Source organism: Spea bombifrons, chromosome 1 (assembly GCF_027358695.1).
Source record: "Spea bombifrons isolate aSpeBom1 chromosome 1, aSpeBom1.2.pri, whole genome shotgun sequence".
Lineage (NCBI taxonomy): Eukaryota > Metazoa > Chordata > Amphibia > Anura > Pelobatidae > Spea > Spea bombifrons.
The window spans coordinates 66,763,488-66,782,715 of record NC_071087.1 but is presented as its reverse complement, the minus strand read 5'-3'; positions in this window follow the sequence as shown (position 1 = coordinate 66,782,715).

The window sequence follows — 19,228 nt, the reverse complement described above, 5'->3', positions numbered from 1 at the left end:
GTCATAGTCTAAACCTAGAGGGTCTGAGGCTTAGGGGCAATTTAAGTGTCAAGTTAACCCTTTAAGGCTGAAGACTCGTGGGGTTATGTTTGAGTGTGGGAGTAGGGCACTTTAGGATTTCTGGGGAGACTCCTTACCTGCTTGCCCAGTCCCTTGTCTGGGGAGCACAGGGTGAACGGAAAACCCCGTCTGGTCTGTTGGAACCAGACTCCCATGCACTAGCCGGCCATGGGGGGTCTGCAAGCCAGGAAACACTCGATGCGCCTGACCGGGACCTAGCCACAAATTCATGGAACTGTGCGGCAGCTAGGGACCCCGGCGATGCCTGCCGACAATTGGAACAGCGTCGTTACGGATGCTCTTTTGAGGGTACATTAAGCTTGTGGTGGGCAATACTTGGTGATGGTTACAGAGAGGGAGCTCGTTTGGGAACCGTGGTTTAATTACCAATTTCTAGGACTGGGGTCTACCCAGCAGCGGCTGTGGTACTCTGCCCGGCTACCGCATGGACTATTCCCTGGCGTGGTCCTCGCTTTGATATCAAGTTGGTTGCATTTTTGTTCCCGATCCTTGGCGTTGCTGACCTTCCTTTTGCTCAGCGATTCGAATTTGTTTCCGTCCTGTGTATGACCCGGTCCGCCTGACTACGCGCTCTGGAATTTAACCCCTGTTCATCTGACTAGCCATCTAGTGTATGACCTTTGGCCCGCCTGACGTCCCGCTCTGGTTGTGATTCTGAGCTTGACTACATTTGTTTTTTTTGGGGTTTCACTAATTTAGCGAATCGTGCCCCAGACACGATTTTCCCATTCTCTGTGGTATTCGCGCCGTTTCAGAAACTTCACCTGGCATACTCAAGAACTATCATTTTAACATATTTATCTACTTATTCTGGAGCCTCCTCACTGTTAGGATCATCGGTACCCTGGTGGACGTTACTTGGGGTTTTTCCACTTGTACTGTTTTGCTGGGAGAAGAACTTTTGCGGCGAGTTCTCTGGCAAACGGTAGACGAGACAAGAACAATAGTACGGGTGCCGGCATTGTAAATACCCGTCTGGATCTGTGTCACACAGAAAGTTGGTGACAAAGGTGTTCCTTTTGCTATTGTCATTGAACACATTCCGCTAACGACTGTGTTTGCTTTAGTTTTAATAGATGTGTTAATTGAGTTAGATGTGTTTTTACAATAAATAACTAAAACATTTGATGTCTATTTCACAGTAACACCAAATTTCAATGACATAAAATCAAATTGGTAGTCCAAAAGTAAGTTTCATTAGCACAGCATTGTAGACTTTTTGGAATAATACCATTTTAACTAAAGGTGATAGTAATTTGAAAGAATTACTCATAGACAGCAACAATTATGAGAACAAACCTTTTTATTTAATAGTAAACATTGTATGGATAGTTTAAAGATGGAGCTGCCTCTGGACTCACGAAGAGTCATTCTTCAGCACGGAGGAAAGAAAAAACCTTGTTTTATTGAAGGAAATCTCTGGGAAGCCATGGCTCGAAGAACTGCCCCTCCCTCTGGGCACTAAGAGGCTAACTCTGACTAGTACTAAAATGTAAAGAATTTTTTTCTTAAAATGTCATAGCAACAAGAAATACATAGACATGTTGACAGTCTTCAAATCTGTTGATGGAAACCTGACGCTCTGCGGATCTCTTTGCCGGGGAGCCGACACTCCGCAGATCATTTTGCCAGGTAGCCAGCTGTCTTGAGATGGTCCTTCAAAAGTGTTTGCGGTGTGTGTGTGTGTGTGTGGAGAGCCAGCGTAACATATGAGACTTCTACTATGATGACACAATGATAGCTGGCAGGAGAGGTTCCATTGGTCACAAAGCACGGTGAAGCATATAACTAAATACTACAGCTTTATTTAAAAAAACAAAATTTGCAAATGTAAATCACAAAGATGCTAATCCATTAATTTTATTGAAAAGATTACATTTTACATTTCCTTTTAAGTGACATTTTAATGTGATATTTGAAACTATGAGGATTTACCTTTTTACTTTTAATTTGAGGCCCCCTGGTGTTGAAGATGTGAGAGGAGACCAAGTGAAATGTGGGAAGGGAGAGCTAAACAGATATGCTTGGTGGTTTGGAGATGTCTTTCCATGCATATATGTTTCTTTTTAGTAAACCCCATGGAATAACTTTATGAAGTGTACTAAACAGCATTCAATGGAGGGTGGACCCTAATGGTCAGAAAGGAGTTGTTTTGCTTTTTTTTCTAGAGTTATAGAGCATCCCTTTCCTTTAGTTTGCTCCTTGTTGGAGTCCCTTCCTGAGCATAATCGCTTGACACAATGCAGTCTATTCAAGGTCAGATTGCACACTGTTCCTGCAACATTTCTACAGGTGGAGCGCTATGATACAATTGTAACAGAATATAACAAAATAGTATTATCACAAAAGTAAAACATGATACTTAAGTAAACTGTTAGATGGTCCTGAAGAGCTTCATTTGAGAATACAATTTATCTTCCTCTTCTTTTTCCTCAAAATATCAGGGTATTATAAAATAGAAAAAAACAAACATCGCACACACTGTGTGATACGATTTTAAATACACAATCTCCCCCTCTGTAGTTCCACTCACAGATTAAAATACTGCTCAGTATATCGGCTTGTCTTTTTTTCTTTTCTTTTTTCAGATCCCAACCTCCAACATATAGTAGATGGCGCTGGCTCATACCGTAGAAAGCACAAGGGAAATACGATATAGTGTAACACGTTTTTAATCATATAAAATTGAAAAAGATTAAAAAAGGCCTACTCTTAGCTGTGGTGACTACTCTCACGAGAGTCACCACAGCTAAAAAATGACTTTTTCTCACTTTTGCTAAAAATAATGAAAAAAACCTGCTAAATAGATTATACTGTTTGTCTTGAGTTTTGTTTAGAAATACCCAATGTTTTTTTTGTTGTTGTTGCCTTTTTGTGCACATTATTTTCCCCCCATGGTATGAGGGCATAAATTGAATTGACATAAATTGACATAATATTTTGGAGGGCTTAATGGCATTATTGGGATTTTAAAAAGTGAATGGCAGCGGTGGGAATCGAACCCACGCTCTCATTGAGACTGGAGCCCGCCTCCTCCAGTGCCGTCTACCAGTAGGCCACGCTGCCTTACATCAACTGTAACTTCTGGTTGTCATTTAGTACCTTCCTGTGTCTTGTGAACGATCAGTGCAGACATGTATATATATATATATATATATATATATATATATATATATATATATATATCTATATATATATATAGATATATATATATATATATATGCACAATGTCTATCCCTCACATGCTTAAACTCCTTCACTCTATTAACCTCTACCACTTCTGTTGCAAGGCTATTCCATGCATCCACAACCTTTGTAAAGTAATATTTCCTGATTTGCCCCTCTAATTTAAATCTATGTCCTTTGGTTTTGGTAGTTTCTCTTCTTTTAACCCCTTCAGGACCGGGATTTTTAAGCTAGGGTGTCGCTAAAGGACCGGAGCCGTTTTTGTGTTTTTGCCATGTCTTTCTTCAACTGTAATTTCTCTCTTATCAAGTGGTGCACCCACACAAATCATATATTGTTTTTTTCAGCACAAGTAAGGCTTTCATTTGAAACCATATTAAGCTGGGTAGTACATTGTTTTATTTGAAATAAACTGGAAAAAGTGGGGAAAAAATGAAAAAAACGCATTTTTTTACAGTTTTGTATACATACAAATTGTACACACATTGAACCAATGGGAAAAAATTATCCCAAATATATTCATTAAGTTGTCCTGATTTGGAAACCACCCAACATGGCCAGGATTTTTATCTATTTTGACCAGTATAGGGGAAAATATTGCAAGGCATGCATTACGTTTTTGAAATGTAATTTTTTTCAAATTTGGCATGGTAGTCTAATAACTGCAATAGTTGTCACATATACTGATTATCCCCCCAAAATTATATGTTTATGAACAGTAGATAAGTCAAGGTGTACAACTAGGGTCATTTTGACACTTTTCAAACAGGGATTTTATCGCCAATTGCTGCCAAATTTTGAGGTATTTTTATATTTTTGGGTTTTTTTTGCATATGTTGCAATGTTGCTTTAGATTTTATATTATATTTTGTATAGAATATGTGCAACTGCAGAAAAAAACACCAAATTGTGTTCACCAACATCCCCCGGTTCCAACAAGGCCTCACATGCATGGTTCATGCAATTTTTGAGGAAGCTATGAGGGCAAAACTGGAACATGCGCATTTTCGTTTTCACATTTGGAATTTTCAGAAATTGGTTTCCTGGGCCCATATCCCATTTGGGACATTTTGGAAGCCCCCCAATGTAAATTACCCCATAAAAGTATATATTTATGAACAGTAGACAAGTCAAGGTGTTCAACTAGGGTAGTTTTGACAGTTTTCAGTTAGCCATTTCTTCACTGATGTCTGCCAAAGTTCACAGGGAAATTATTTTATTGCGTTTTTAACGCATACATTTCAATGTTGCACTGAATTTCTTGCACACCATAAGTGCAACAGTGGAAGAAAACACCACATTTTGTTCACCAACATCCCATGAGTCCAACAAGGCCTCACATGCATGGTTCATGCATTTTTTGAGGAAGCTATGAGGGCAAAACTGGAACATGTGCATTAACATTTTTTTAAATATTTTTTTTTTATCAGATTGCTTGTAAGTGACAGGTTTAGGCCGCTGACATCAATCAGGGAGACCGATCAATAATCAGCGACTTAAAATGTCACCGACAAGTGATCAGGTAATAATTATGATTTTTTAATTTATTAATAATTTGTGTTTTTTCATAATTACCCTAGATGACCTCTCTCTCTTTGTAGAGCAGGGTCATCCGTGGGCTGCCATAATGATCCGATCACTCCTATTGGCCAGGAGCGATCTGATCAGCCCAGCATTTGACCTGGAAGCACCCTGGACTTTCAGGTCAGTGCTGGTTTTTTTTTTATTATTATTATTATTTTATTAATTTTTTTAATTTTTTTTATTATTATTATTTTTTACATTTTTTTTAACTCTTTCAATGCTGATGCTCCATTGAAGCACAGCATTGACTGGTATTTAGTCCCCACAAGCTTGTGGGGACTAATATTAACCCTTGCAATGCTGCGATGGGGGGTCATACACAATCGCAGCATTGAAGGGGTTAATTGAGGAAGAGGGGGGTAGGGGTTAACTGAGGAAGGGTGAGGGTGGGGGGGCTGGTCTCCACACTCATGTGGAGACCAAAGAACCCTGTCTCCCTGTCCCTGAAGCTGCCTCTGGCAGCTGGGACACAATCTCCAACAGACTGGAGATTGTAGGGGAGGAGTCTCTCTGATCAGTTCTACAGGACTGATCAGAGGACTTCTGGGGGCTCGTTTTTGCTGTTGCTGGTCTGCCTGGGTTTCCAGGCAGACCACCAGCAGCAGAGCCCCCTACAAAACGGGAATTAACCCCTTCAATGCCGCGATTGCGGCATTGAATGCCGCGATTGCGGCATTGAAGGGGTTAACGCTGCACTGACGCTCTCATGGAGCGATCAGGCAGCTGGGGGGTGTTGTGTCAGGTCCCCACACTTGTGTGGGGACCCATTCAACACCCCCCCCCTTCCCTGAAGCTGCCTGTGGCAGCTGAAACCGCGATTGCAGATCTTTCTGCAATCGCTGTTTCTGCCTACAAAATCACTCCGTGGGAGTGATCGTAGGCTTGGGGGCGGGTTTAGAGAGGCTGTGCTGTCTGCCCAGGACTCCTGGGCAGACAGCAGCAGCAGCGCCTCCACGATCACCGCGATCGTGGTGATGTGGGGGCGTTTTTTGGAGGCGACGTACCTGGTACGTCCCGGTCTACCGGTGACCAGTAACCAGGAAGTACCAGGTACGTCCCGGTGCTGAAGGGGTTAAATATACTCTCCTCCTTTATCTGGCTGATTCCCTTTATGTATTTACATGTTTTTAATCACATACCGCCCAAACCCCTTTCCTTTCATACAGACCCAACCTCAACATCAACTATTTTATGCATTCCCCTTGGGTTTTTATGCCCCAGGGGCATTATCTTGCACTTATCCACATAAAACACCAGTTGCCACGGCTCCTGAGTGTTTTTATAGTTTACCTAAATCATTTGGCATTTGGCTTAGCCCTCCAGGAACAGTAATATAGCAAAAATACACATATAATTAACTTTATATGCCTGTGTGTTTGATTCCATACACGTGTTAGCAAAGGTGTGCGGCTGAAACACCTAAACTCAATAATTAGGAGGGGTGTCCCAATCCCTAGAAGGTAGAAGGTAAGCAGGCATTGCAAGAGTGAGAATCTGACTATACACACCTAGAACCCTGGAGCTCAGACCCTGAGTGTTCCAGGTATCGGCGGGATAGGCAGTGGTATTAAGCTATGGGGTTTGCATATAACGACCAATACTAGTACAAAGTGTGATATCCATAATCATTAGTATTAAAAACCATAAGTGTACCTACAGCATTAATATGTTCAGTGAAGCAAGCATGTAGGATCTGAAGACAATTTAGTTTCAAAGATGTATTTTGTTCTGAAACAACTTCAAAGGAACAGTGTGTCTTACAGCACTTTCTTTCTTTGCTTGGCGTTTAAAAAGAGGGTGTGGGTAACTGGGCGATATATTATTTGGGCAAGAGTGAGATCAAGGTTCTTTTTATGAGCTAAGAAATCCTAGTACAATAAAGTATGAAGAAAATGGAACTAATCCTCAAAAGAACCAAAGTAAGCAGATGGCTTGTCAAGTTTGTACATAACCATAGTTTATGAACCTCCTAAGAGACAGTAAGCTCACAAGACCAGGGATCTCTTTTCCTTCTTTACCAGATTCCTGAAATACATACATCGCCTACATAGCCGTGGTGACTACTCTCACGAGAGTCACTAACAATGCATAGAGTCCGTCTCTAGCAAAGGTTTGCTCTTTAAAGACAAAATCTTTTTGTTTTGTTTTTTAAAATCCTCATGGAATGTTGACAACGCTTTATAGAATGTTACTTACATAAAAATATATGGTTTTTAGTAATTAGCTAAAAGCTTCCAATGTTAAGCTTACCTCTGCTGCCCACTTCTGTAATGTCCTTTGTCTCTGTTGTGGTTGGTCAAACTGGTGACCAACAGTGCAGGCACCGGCAGTGCATATACCTGTTTGGATTAACACAGAAAGTGGGTGACAAAGACGGTTTCCTTAGCTTTTGCAGAACTAATCCAGGAGTCCTGGTCAACGGAGCTGATACCAAGGAGAAATATAAGAAGAAGAGAAGAAGTGGAGCTGGCTGAAAGAAGACGCGTTGGGGCCAGCGGACAAGGTAGAGCAACTTTTTTCTTATTTAGAAAGAACTATTCATTAACAATGATTATGAGAATAGTCAAAGCTTTTTTTTCTTTATCATTTTAAATATTGGCTGAATGGGTGAGGTGGTGGCCACGATGGGGTCCTGCTTGGTGCATAATGTCCCTCTTGTGTAGCAGATTTAGTCGTTTACAAGATAGAAATTATCAGGAAAGACTAAAGTATCTTAATATATATATATATATATATATAGCTTGGAGTAAAGAAGATGATCGGAGATGCAATAGAAGCATTTAAATACTTAAAAGGGAATTAACAAAGTAGAAGAGGCAAGCTTATTTAAAAGGAAGAACAATGTTAGGACAACAGGTCATAGTCTAAACCTAGAGGGTCTGAGGCTTAGGGGCAATTTAAGTGTCAAGTTAACCCTTTAAGGCTGAAGACTCGTGGGGTTATGTTTGAGTGTGGGAGTAGGGCACTTTAGGATTTCTGGGGAGACTCCTTACCTGCTTGCCCAGTCCCTTGTCTGGGGAGCACAGGGTGAACGGAAAACCCCGTCTGGTCTGTTGGAACCAGACTCCCATGCACTAGCCGGCCATGGGGGGTCTGCAAGCCAGGAAACACTCGATGCGCCTGACCGGGACCTAGCCACAAATTCATGGAACTGTGCGGCAGCTAGGGACCCCGGCGATGCCTGCCGACAATTGGAACAGCGTCGTTACGGATGCTCTTTTGAGGGTACATTAAGCTTGTGGTGGGCAATACTTGGTGATGGTTACAGAGAGGGAGCTCGTTTGGGAACCGTGGTTTAATTACCAATTTCTAGGACTGGGGTCTACCCAGCAGCGGCTGTGGTACTCTGCCCGGCTACCGCATGGACTATTCCCTGGCGTGGTCCTCGCTTTGATATCAAGTTGGTTGCATTTTTGTTCCCGATCCTTGGCGTTGCTGACCTTCCTTTTGCTCAGCGATTCGAATTTGTTTCCGTCCTGTGTATGACCCGGTCCGCCTGACTACGCGCTCTGGAATTTAACCCCTGTTCATCTGACTAGCCATCTAGTGTATGACCTTTGGCCCGCCTGACGTCCCGCTCTGGTTGTGATTCTGAGCTTGACTACATTTGTTTTTTTTGGGGTTTCACTAATTTAGCGAATCGTGCCCCAGACACGATTTTCCCATTCTCTGTGGTATTCGCGCCGTTTCAGAAACTTCACCTGGCATACTCAAGAACTATCATTTTAACATATTTATCTACTTATTCTGGAGCCTCCTCACTGTTAGGATCATCGGTACCCTGGTGGACGTTACTTGGGGTTTTTCCACTTGTACTGTTTTGCTGGGAGAAGAACTTTTGCGGCGAGTTCTCTGGCAAACGGTAGACGAGACAAGAACAATAGTACGGGTGCCGGCATTGTAAATACCCGTCTGGATCTGTGTCACACAGAAAGTTGGTGACAAAGGTGTTCCTTTTGCTATTGTCATTGAACACATTCCGCTAACGACTGTGTTTGCTTTAGTTTTAATAGATGTGTTAATTGAGTTAGATGTGTTTTTACAATAAATAACTAAAACATTTGATGTCTATTTCACAGTAACACCAAATTTCAATGACATAAAATCAAATTGGTAGTCCAAAAGTAAGTTTCATTAGCACAGCATTGTAGACTTTTTGGAATAATACCATTTTAACTAAAGGTGATAGTAATTTGAAAGAATTACTCATAGACAGCAACAATTATGAGAACAAACCTTTTTATTTAATAGTAAACATTGTATGGATAGTTTAAAGATGGAGCTGCCTCTGGACTCACGAAGAGTCATTCTTCAGCACGGAGGAAAGAAAAAACCTTGTTTTATTGAAGGAAATCTCTGGGAAGCCATGGCTCGAAGAACTGCCCCTCCCTCTGGGCACTAAGAGGCTAACTCTGACTAGTACTAAAATGTAAAGAATTTTTTTCTTAAAATGTCATAGCAACAAGAAATACATAGACATGTTGACAGTCTTCAAATCTGTTGATGGAAACCTGACGCTCTGCGGATCTCTTTGCCGGGGAGCCGACACTCCGCAGATCATTTTGCCAGGTAGCCAGCTGTCTTGAGATGGTCCTTCAAAAGTGTTTGCGGTGTGTGTGTGTGTGTGTGGAGAGCCAGCGTAACATATGAGACTTCTACTATGATGACACAATGATAGCTGGCAGGAGAGGTTCCATTGGTCACAAAGCACGGTGAAGCATATAACTAAATACTACAGCTTTATTTAAAAAAACAAAATTTGCAAATGTAAATCACAAAGATGCTAATCCATTAATTTTATTGAAAAGATTACATTTTACATTTCCTTTTAAGTGACATTTTAATGTGATATTTGAAACTATGAGGATTTACCTTTTTACTTTTAATTTGAGGCCCCCTGGTGTTGAAGATGTGAGAGGAGACCAAGTGAAATGTGGGAAGGGAGAGCTAAACAGATATGCTTGGTGGTTTGGAGATGTCTTTCCATGCATATATGTTTCTTTTTAGTAAACCCCATGGAATAACTTTATGAAGTGTACTAAACAGCATTCAATGGAGGGTGGACCCTAATGGTCAGAAAGGAGTTGTTTTGCTTTTTTTTTCTAGAGTTATAGAGCATCCCTTTCCTTTAGTTTGCTCCTTGTTGGAGCCCCTTCCTGAGCATAATCGCTTGACACAATGCAGTCTATTCAAGGTCAGATTGCACACTGTTCCTGCAACATTTCTACAGGTGGAGCGCTATGATACAATTGTAACAGAATATAACAAAATAGTATTATCACAAAAGTAAAACATGATACTTAAGTAAACTGTTAGATGGTCCTGAAGAGCTTCATTTGAGAATACAATTTATCTTCCTCTTCTTTTTCCTCAAAATATCAGGGTATTATAAAATAGAAAAAAACAAACATCGCACACACTGTGTGATACGATTTTAAATACACAATCTCCCCCTCTGTAGTTCCACTCACAGATTAAAATACTGCTCAGTATATCGGCTTGTCTTTTTTTCTTTTCTTTTTTCAGATCCCAACCTCCAACATATAGTAGATGGCGCTGGCTCATACCGTAGAAAGCACAAGGGAAATACGATATAGTGTAACACGTTTTTAATCATATAAAATTGAAAAAGATTAAAAAAGGCCTACTCTTAGCTGTGGTGACTACTCTCACGAGAGTCACCACAGCTAAAAAATGACTTTTTCTCACTTTTGCTAAAAATAATGAAAAAAACCTGCTAAATAGATTATACTGTTTGTCTTGAGTTTTGTTTAGAAATACCCAATGTTTTTTTTGTTGTTGTTGCCTTTTTGTGCACATTATTTTCCCCCCATGGTATGAGGGCATAAATTGAATTGACATAAATTGACATAATATTTTGGAGGGCTTAATGGCATTATTGGGATTTTAAAAAGTGAATGGCAGCGGTGGGAATCGAACCCACGCTCTCATTGAGACTGGAGCCCGCCTCCTCCAGTGCCGTCTACCAGTAGGCCACGCTGCCTTACATCAACTGTCACTTCTGGTTGTCATTTAGTACCTTCCTGTGTCTTGTGAACGATCAGTGCAGACATGTATATATATATATATATATATATATATATATATATCTATATATATATATATAGATATATATATATATATATATGCACAATGTCTATCCCTCACATGCTTAAACTCCTTCACTCTATTAACCTCTACCACTTCTGTTGCAAGGCTATTCCATGCATCCACAACCTTTGTAAAGTAATATTTCCTGATTTGCCCCTCTAATTTAAATCTATGTCCTTTGGTTTTGGTAGTTTCTCTTCTTTTAACCCCTTCAGGACCGGGATTTTTAAGCTAGGGTGTCGCTAAAGGACCGGAGCCGTTTTTGTGTTTTTGCCATGTCTTTCTTCAACTGTAATTTCTCTCTTATCAAGTGGTGCACCCACACAAATCATATATTGTTTTTTTCAGCACAAGTAAGGCTTTCATTTGAAACCATATTAAGCTGGGTAGTACATTGTTTTATTTGAAATAAACTGGAAAAAGTGGGGAAAAAATGAAAAAAACGCATTTTTTTACAGTTTTGTATACATACAAATTGTACACACATTGAACCAATGGGAAAAAATTATCCCAAATATATTCATTAAGTTGTCCTGATTTGGAAACCACCCAACATGGCCAGGATTTTTATCTATTTTGACCAGTATAGGGGAAAATATTGCAAGGCATGCATTACGTTTTTGAAATGTAATTTTTTTCAAATTTGGCATGGTAGTCTAATAACTGCAATAGTTGTCACATATACTGATTATCCCCCCAAAATTATATGTTTATGAACAGTAGATAAGTCAAGGTGTACAACTAGGGTCATTTTGACACTTTTCAAACAGGGATTTTATCGCCAATTGCTGCCAAATTTTGAGGTATTTTTATATTTTTTGGGGTTTTTTGCATATGTTGCAATGTTGCTTTAGATTTTATATTATATTTTGTATAGAATATGTGCAACTGCAGAAAAAATCACCAAATTGTGTTCACCAACATCCCCCGGTTCCAACAAGGCCTCACATGCATGGTTCATGCAATTTTTGAGGAAGCTATGAGGGCAAAACTGGAACATGCGCATTTTCGTTTTCACATTTGGAATTTTCAGAAATTGGTTTCCTGGGCCCATATCCCATTTGGGACATTTTGGAAGCCCCCCAATGTAAATTACCCCATAAAAGTATATATTTATGAACAGTAGACAAGTCAAGGTGTTCAACTAGGGTAGTTTTGACAGTTTTCAGTTAGCCATTTCTTCACTGATGTCTGCCAAAGTTCACAGGGAAATTATTTTATTGCGTTTTTAACGCATACATTTCAATGTTGCACTGAATTTCTTTGAAGAAAACACCACATTTTGTTCACCAACATCCCATGAGTCCAACAAGGCCTCACATGCATGGTTCATGCATTTTTTGAGGAAGCTATGAGGGCAAAACTGGAACATGTGCATTAACATTTTTTTAAATATTTTTTTTTATCAGATTGCTTGTAAGTGACAGGTTTAGGCCGCTGACATCAATCAGGGAGACCGATCAATAATCAGCGACTTAAAATGTCACCGACAAGTGATCAGGTAATAATTATGATTTTTTAATTTATTAATAATTTGTGTTTTTTCATAATTACCCTAGATGACCTCTCTCTCTTTGTAGAGCAGGGTCATCCGTGGGCTGCCATAATGATCCGATCACTCCTATTGGCCAGGAGCGATCTGATCAGCCCAGCATTTGACCTGGAAGCACCCTGGACTTTCAGGTCAGTGCTGGTTTTTTTTTTATTATTATTATTATTTTATTAATTTTTTTAATTTTTTTTATTATTATTATTTTTTACATTTTTTTTTAACTCTTTCAATGCTGATGCTCCATTGAAGCACAGCATTGACTGGTATTTAGTCCCCACAAGCTTGTGGGGACTAATATTAACCCTTGCAATGCTGCGATGGGGGGTCATACACAATCGCAGCATTGAAGGGGTTAATTGAGGAAGAGGGGGTAGGGGTTAACTGAGGAAGGGTGAGGGTGGGGGGGCTGGTCTCCACACTCATGTGGAGACCAAAGAACCCTGTCTCCCTGTCCCTGAAGCTGCCTCTGGCAGCTGGGACACAATCTCCAACAGACTGGAGATTGTAGGGGAGGAGTCTCTCTGATCAGTTCTACAGGACTGATCAGAGGACTTCTGGGGGCTCGTTTTTGCTGTTGCTGGTCTGCCTGGGTTTCCAGGCAGACCACCAGCAGCAGAGCCCCCTACAAAACGGGAATTAACCCCTTCAATGCCGCGATTGCGGCATTGAATGCCGCGATTGCGGCATTGAAGGGGTTAACGCTGCACTGATGCTCTCATGGAGCGATCAGGCAGCTGGGGGGTGTTGTGTCAGGTCCCCACACTTGTGTGGGGACCCATTCAACACCCCCCCCCTTCCCTGAAGCTGCCTGTGGCAGCTGAAACCGCGATTGCAGATCTTTCTGCAATCGCTGTTTCTGCCTACAAAATCACTCCGTGGGAGTGATCGTACGCTTGGGGGCGGGTTTAGAGAGGCTGTGCTGTCTGCCCAGGACTCCTGGGCAGACAGCAGCAGCAGCGCCTCCACGATCACCGCGATCGTGGTGATGTGGGGGCGTTTTTTGGAGGCGACGTACCTGGTACGTCCCGGTCTACCGGTGACCAGTAACCAGGAAGTACCAGGTACGTCCCGGTGCTGAAGGGGTTAAATATACTCTCCTCCTTTATCTGGCTGATTCCCTTTATGTATTTACATGTTTTTAATCACATACCGCCCAAACCCCTTTCCTTTCATACAGACCCAACCTCAACATCAACTATTTTATGCATTCCCCTTGGGTTTTTATGCCCCAGGGGCATTATCTTGCACTTATCCACATAAAACACCAGTTGCCACGGCTCCTGAGTGTTTTTATAGTTTACCTAAATCATTTGGCATTTGGCTTAGCCCTCCAGGAACAGTAATATAGCAAAAATACACATATAATTAACTTTATATGCCTGTGTGTTTGATTCCATACACGTGTTAGCAAAGGTGTGTGGCTGAAACACCTAAACTCAATAATTAGGAGGGGTGTCCCAATCCCTAGAAGGTAGAAGGTAAGCAGGCATTGCAAGAGTGAGAATCTGACTATACACACCTAGAACCCTGGAGCTCAGACCCTGAGTGTTCCAGGTATCGGCGGGATAGGCAGTGGTATTAAGCTATGGGGTTTGCATATAACGACCAATACTAGTACAAAGGGTGATATCCATAATCATTAGTATTAAAAACCATAAGTGTACCTACAGCATTAATATGTTCAGTGAAGCAAGCATGTAGGATCTGAAGACAATTTAGTTTCAAAGATGTATTTTGTTCTGAAACAACTTCAAAGGAACAGTGTGTCTTACAGCACTTTCTTTCTTTGCTTGGCGTTTAAAAAGAGGGTGTGGGTAACTGGGTGATATATTATTTGGGCAAGAGTGAGATCAAGGTTCTTTTTATGAGCTAAGAAATCCTAGTACAATAAAGTATGAAGAAAATGGAACTAATCCTCAAAAGAACCAAAGTAAGCAGATGGCTTGTCAAGTTTGTACATAACCATAGTTTATGAACCTCCTAAGAGACTGTAAGCTCACAAGACCAGGGATCTCTTTTCCTTCTTTACCAGATTCCTGAAATACATACATCGCCTACATAGCCGTGGTGACTACTCTCACGAGAGTCACTAACAATGCATAGAGTCCGTCTCTAGCAAAGGTTTGCTCTTTAAAGACAAAATCTTTTTGTTTTGTTTTTTAAAATCCTCATGGAATGTTGACAACGCTTTATAGAATGTTACTTACATAAAAATATATGGTTTTTAGTAATTAGCTAAAAGCTTCCAATGTTAAGCTTACCTCTGCTGCCCACTTAATGTCCTTTGTCTCTGTTGTGGTTGGTCAAACTGGTGACCAACAGTGCAGGCACCGGCAGTGCATATACCTGTTTGGATTAACACAGAAAGTGGGTGACAAAGACGGTTTCCTTAGCTTTTGCAGAACTAATCCAGGAGTCCTGGTCAACGGAGCTGATACCAAGGAGAAATATAAGAAGAAGAGAAGAAGTGGAGCTGGCTGAAAGAAGACGCGTTGGGGCCAGCGGACAAGGTAGAGCAACTTTTTTCTTATTTAGAAAGAACTATTCATTAACAATGATTATGAGAATAGTCAAAGCTTTTTTTTCTTTATCATTTTAAATATTGGCTGAATGGGTGAGGTGGTGGCCACGATGGGGTCCTGCTTGGTGCATAATGTCCCTCTTGTGTAGCAGATTTAGTCGTTTACAAGATAGAAATTATCAGGAAAGACTAAAGTATCTTAATATATATATATATATATATATATATATATATAGCTTGGAGTAAAGAAGATGATCGGAGATGCAATAGAAGCATTTAAATACTTAAAAGGGAATTAACAAAGTAGAAGAGGCAAGCTTATTTAAAAGGAAGAACAATGTTAGAACAACAGGTCATAGTCTAAACCTAGAGGGTCTGAGGCTTAGGGGCAATTTAAGTGTCAAGTTAACCCTTTAAGGCTGAAGACTCGTGGGGTTATGTTTGAGTGTGGGAGTAGGGCACTTTAGGATTTCTGGGGAGACTCCTTACCTGCTTGCCCAGTCCCTTGTCTGGGGAGCACAGGGTGAACGGAAAACCCCGTCTGGTCTGTTGGAACCAGACTCCCATGCACTAGCCGGCCATGGGGGGTCTGCAAGCCAGGAAACACTCGATGCGCCTGACCGGGACCTAGCCACAAATTCATGGAACTGTGCGGCAGCTAGGGACCGCGGCGATGCCTGCCGACAATTGGAACAGCGTCGTTACGGATGCTCTTTTGAGTGTACATTAAGCTTGTGGTGGGCAATACTTGGTGATGGTTACAGAGAGGGAGCTCGTTTGGGAACCGTGGTTTAATTACCAATTTCTAGGACTGGGGTCTACCCAGCAGCGGCTGTGGTACTCTGCCCGGCTACCGCATGGACTATTCCCTGGCGTGGTCCTCGCTTTGATATCAAGTTGGTTGCATTTTTATTCCCGATCCTTGGCGTTGCTGACCTTCCTTTTGCTCAGCGATTCGAATTTGTTTCCGTCCTGTGTATGACCCGGTCCGCCTGACTACGCGCTCTGGAATTTAACCCCTGTTCATCTGACTAGCCATCTAGTGTATGACCTTTGGCCCGCCTGACGTCCCGCTCTGGTTGTGATTCTGAGCTTGACTACATTTGTTTTTTTTGGGGTTTCACTAATTTAGCGAATCGTGCCCCAGACACGATTTTCCCATTCTCTGTGGTATTCGCGTCGTTTCAGAAACTTCACCTGGCATACTCAAGAACTATCATTTTAACATATTTATCTACTTATTCTGGAGCCTCCTCACTGTTAGGATCATCGGTACCCTGGTGGACGTTACTTGGGGTTTTTCCACTTGTACTGTTTTGCTGGGAGAAGAACTTTTGCGGCGAGTAGACGAGACAAGAACAATAGTACGGGTGCCGGCATTGTAAATACCCGTCTGGATCTGTGTCACACAGAAAGTTGGTGACAAAGGTGTTCCTTTTGCTATTGTCATTGAACACATTCAGCTAACGACTGTGTTTGCTTTAGTTTTAATAGATGTGTTAAATGAGTTAGATGTGTTTTTACAATAAATAACTGAAACATTTGATGTCTATTTCACAGTAACACCAAATTTCAATGACATAAAATCAAATTGGTAGTCCAAAAATAAGTTTCATTAGCACAGCATTGTAGACTTTTTGGAATAATACCATTTTAACTAAAGGTGATAGTAATTTGAAAGAATTACTCATAGACAGCAACAATTATGAGAACAAACCTTTTTATTTAATAGTATACATTGTATGGATAGTTTAAAGATGGAGCTGCCTCTGGACTCACGAAGAGTCATTCTTCAGCACGGAGGAAAGAAAAAACCTTGTTTTATTGAAGGAAATCTCTGGGAAGCCATGGCTCGAAGAACTGCCCCTCCCTCTGGGCACTAAGAGGCTAACTCTGACTAGTACTAAAATGTAAAGAATTTTTTTCTTAAAATGTCAAAGCAACAAGAAATACATAGACATGTTGACAGTCTTCAAATCTGTTGATGGAAACCTGACGCTCTGCGGATCTCTTTGCCGGGGAGCCGACACTCCGCAGATCATTTTGCCAGGTAGCCAGCTGTCTTGAGATGGTCCTTCAAAAGTGTTTGCGCTCTGCGTGTGTGTGGAGAGCCAGCGTAACATATGAGACTTCTACTATGATGACACAATGATAGCTGGCAGGAGAGGTTCCATTGGTCACAAAGCACGGTGAAGCATATAACTGAATACTACAGCTTTATTTAAAAAAACAAAATTTGCAAATGTAAATCACAAAGATGCTAATCCATTAATTTTATTGAAAAGACTGCATTTTACATTTCCTTTTAAGTGACATTTTAATGTGATATTTGAAACTATGAGGATTTACCTTTTTACTTTTAATTTGAGGCCCCCTGGTGTTGAAGATGTGAGAGGAGACCAAGTGAAATGTGGGAAGGGAGAGCTAAACAGATATGCTTGGTGGTTTGGAGATGTCTTTCCATGCATATATGTTTCTTTTTAGTAAACCCCATGGAATAACTTTATGAAGTGTACTAAACAGCATTCAATGGAGGGTGGACCCTAAAGGTCAGAAAGGAGTTTTGCTTTTTTTTCAAGAGTTATAGAGCATCCCTTTCCTTTAGTTTGCTCCTTGTTGGAGTCCCTTCCTGAGCATAATCGCTTGACACAATGCAGTCTATTCAAGGTCAGATTGCACACTGTTCCTGCAACATTTCTACAGGTGAAGCGCTATGATACAATTGTAACAGAATATAACAAAATAGTATTATCACAAAAGTAAAACATGATACTTAAGTAAACTGTTAGATGGTCCTGAAGAGCTTCATTTGAGAATACAATTTATCTTCCTCTTCTTTTTCCTCAAAATATCAGGGTATTACAAAATAGAAAAAAACAAACATCGCACACACTGTGTGATACGATTTTAAATACACAATCTCCCCCTCTGTAGTTCCACTCACAGATTAAAATACTGCTCAGTATATCGGCTTGTCTTTTTTTCTTTTCTTTTTTCAGATCCCAACCTCCAACATATAGTAGATGGTGCTGGCTCATACCGTAGAAAGCACAAGGGAAATACGATATAGTGTAACACGTTTTTAATCATATAAAATTGAAAAAGATTAAAAAAGGCCTACTCTTAGCTGTGGTGACTACTCTCACGAGAGTCACCACAGCTAAAAAATGACTTTTTCTCACTTTTGCTAAAAATAATGAAAAAAACCTGCTAAATAGATTATACTGTTTGTCTTGAGTTTTGTTTAGAAATACCCAATGTTTTTGTTGTTGTTGTTGCCTTTTTGTGCACATTATTTTCCCCCCATGGTATGAGGGCATAAATTGAATTGACATAAATTGACATAATATTTTGGAGGGCTTAATGGCATTATTGGGATTTTAAAAAGTGAATGGCAGCGGTGGGAATCGAACCCACGCTCTCATTGAGACTGGAGCCCGCCTCCTCCAGTGCCGTCTACCAGTAGGCCACGCTGCCTTACATCAACTGTCACTTGTGGTTGTCATTTAGTACCTTCCTGTGTCTTGTGAACGATCAGTGCAGACATGTGTGTATATATCTATATATATGTATATATATATATATATATATATATATATATATATATATATATATTTATATAGATATATATATCTATATATATATCTATATATATATATATATATATATATGCACAATGTATATCCCTCGCATTCTTAAACTCCTTCACTCTATTAACCTCTGCCACTTCTGTTGCAAGGCTATTCCATGCATCCACAACCTTTGTAAAGTAATATTTCCTGATTTGCCCCTCTAATTTAAATCTATGTCCTTTGGTTTTGGTAGTTTCTCTCCTTTTAAATATACTCTCCTTCTTTATCTGGCTGATTCCCTTTATGTATTTACATGTTTTTAATCACATACCGCCCAAACCCCTTTCCTTTCATACAGTCCCAACCTCAACATCAACTATTTTATGCATTCCCCTTGGGTTTTTATGCCCCAGGGGCATTATCTTGCACTTATCCACATAAAACACCAGTTGCCACGGCTCCTGAGTGTTTTTATAGTTTACCTAAATCATTTGGCATTTGGCTTAGCCCTCCAGGAACATTAATATAGCAAAACTACACATATAATTAACTTTATATGCCTGTGTGTTTGATTCCATACACGTGTTAGCAAAGGTGTGTGGCTGAAACACCTAAACTCAA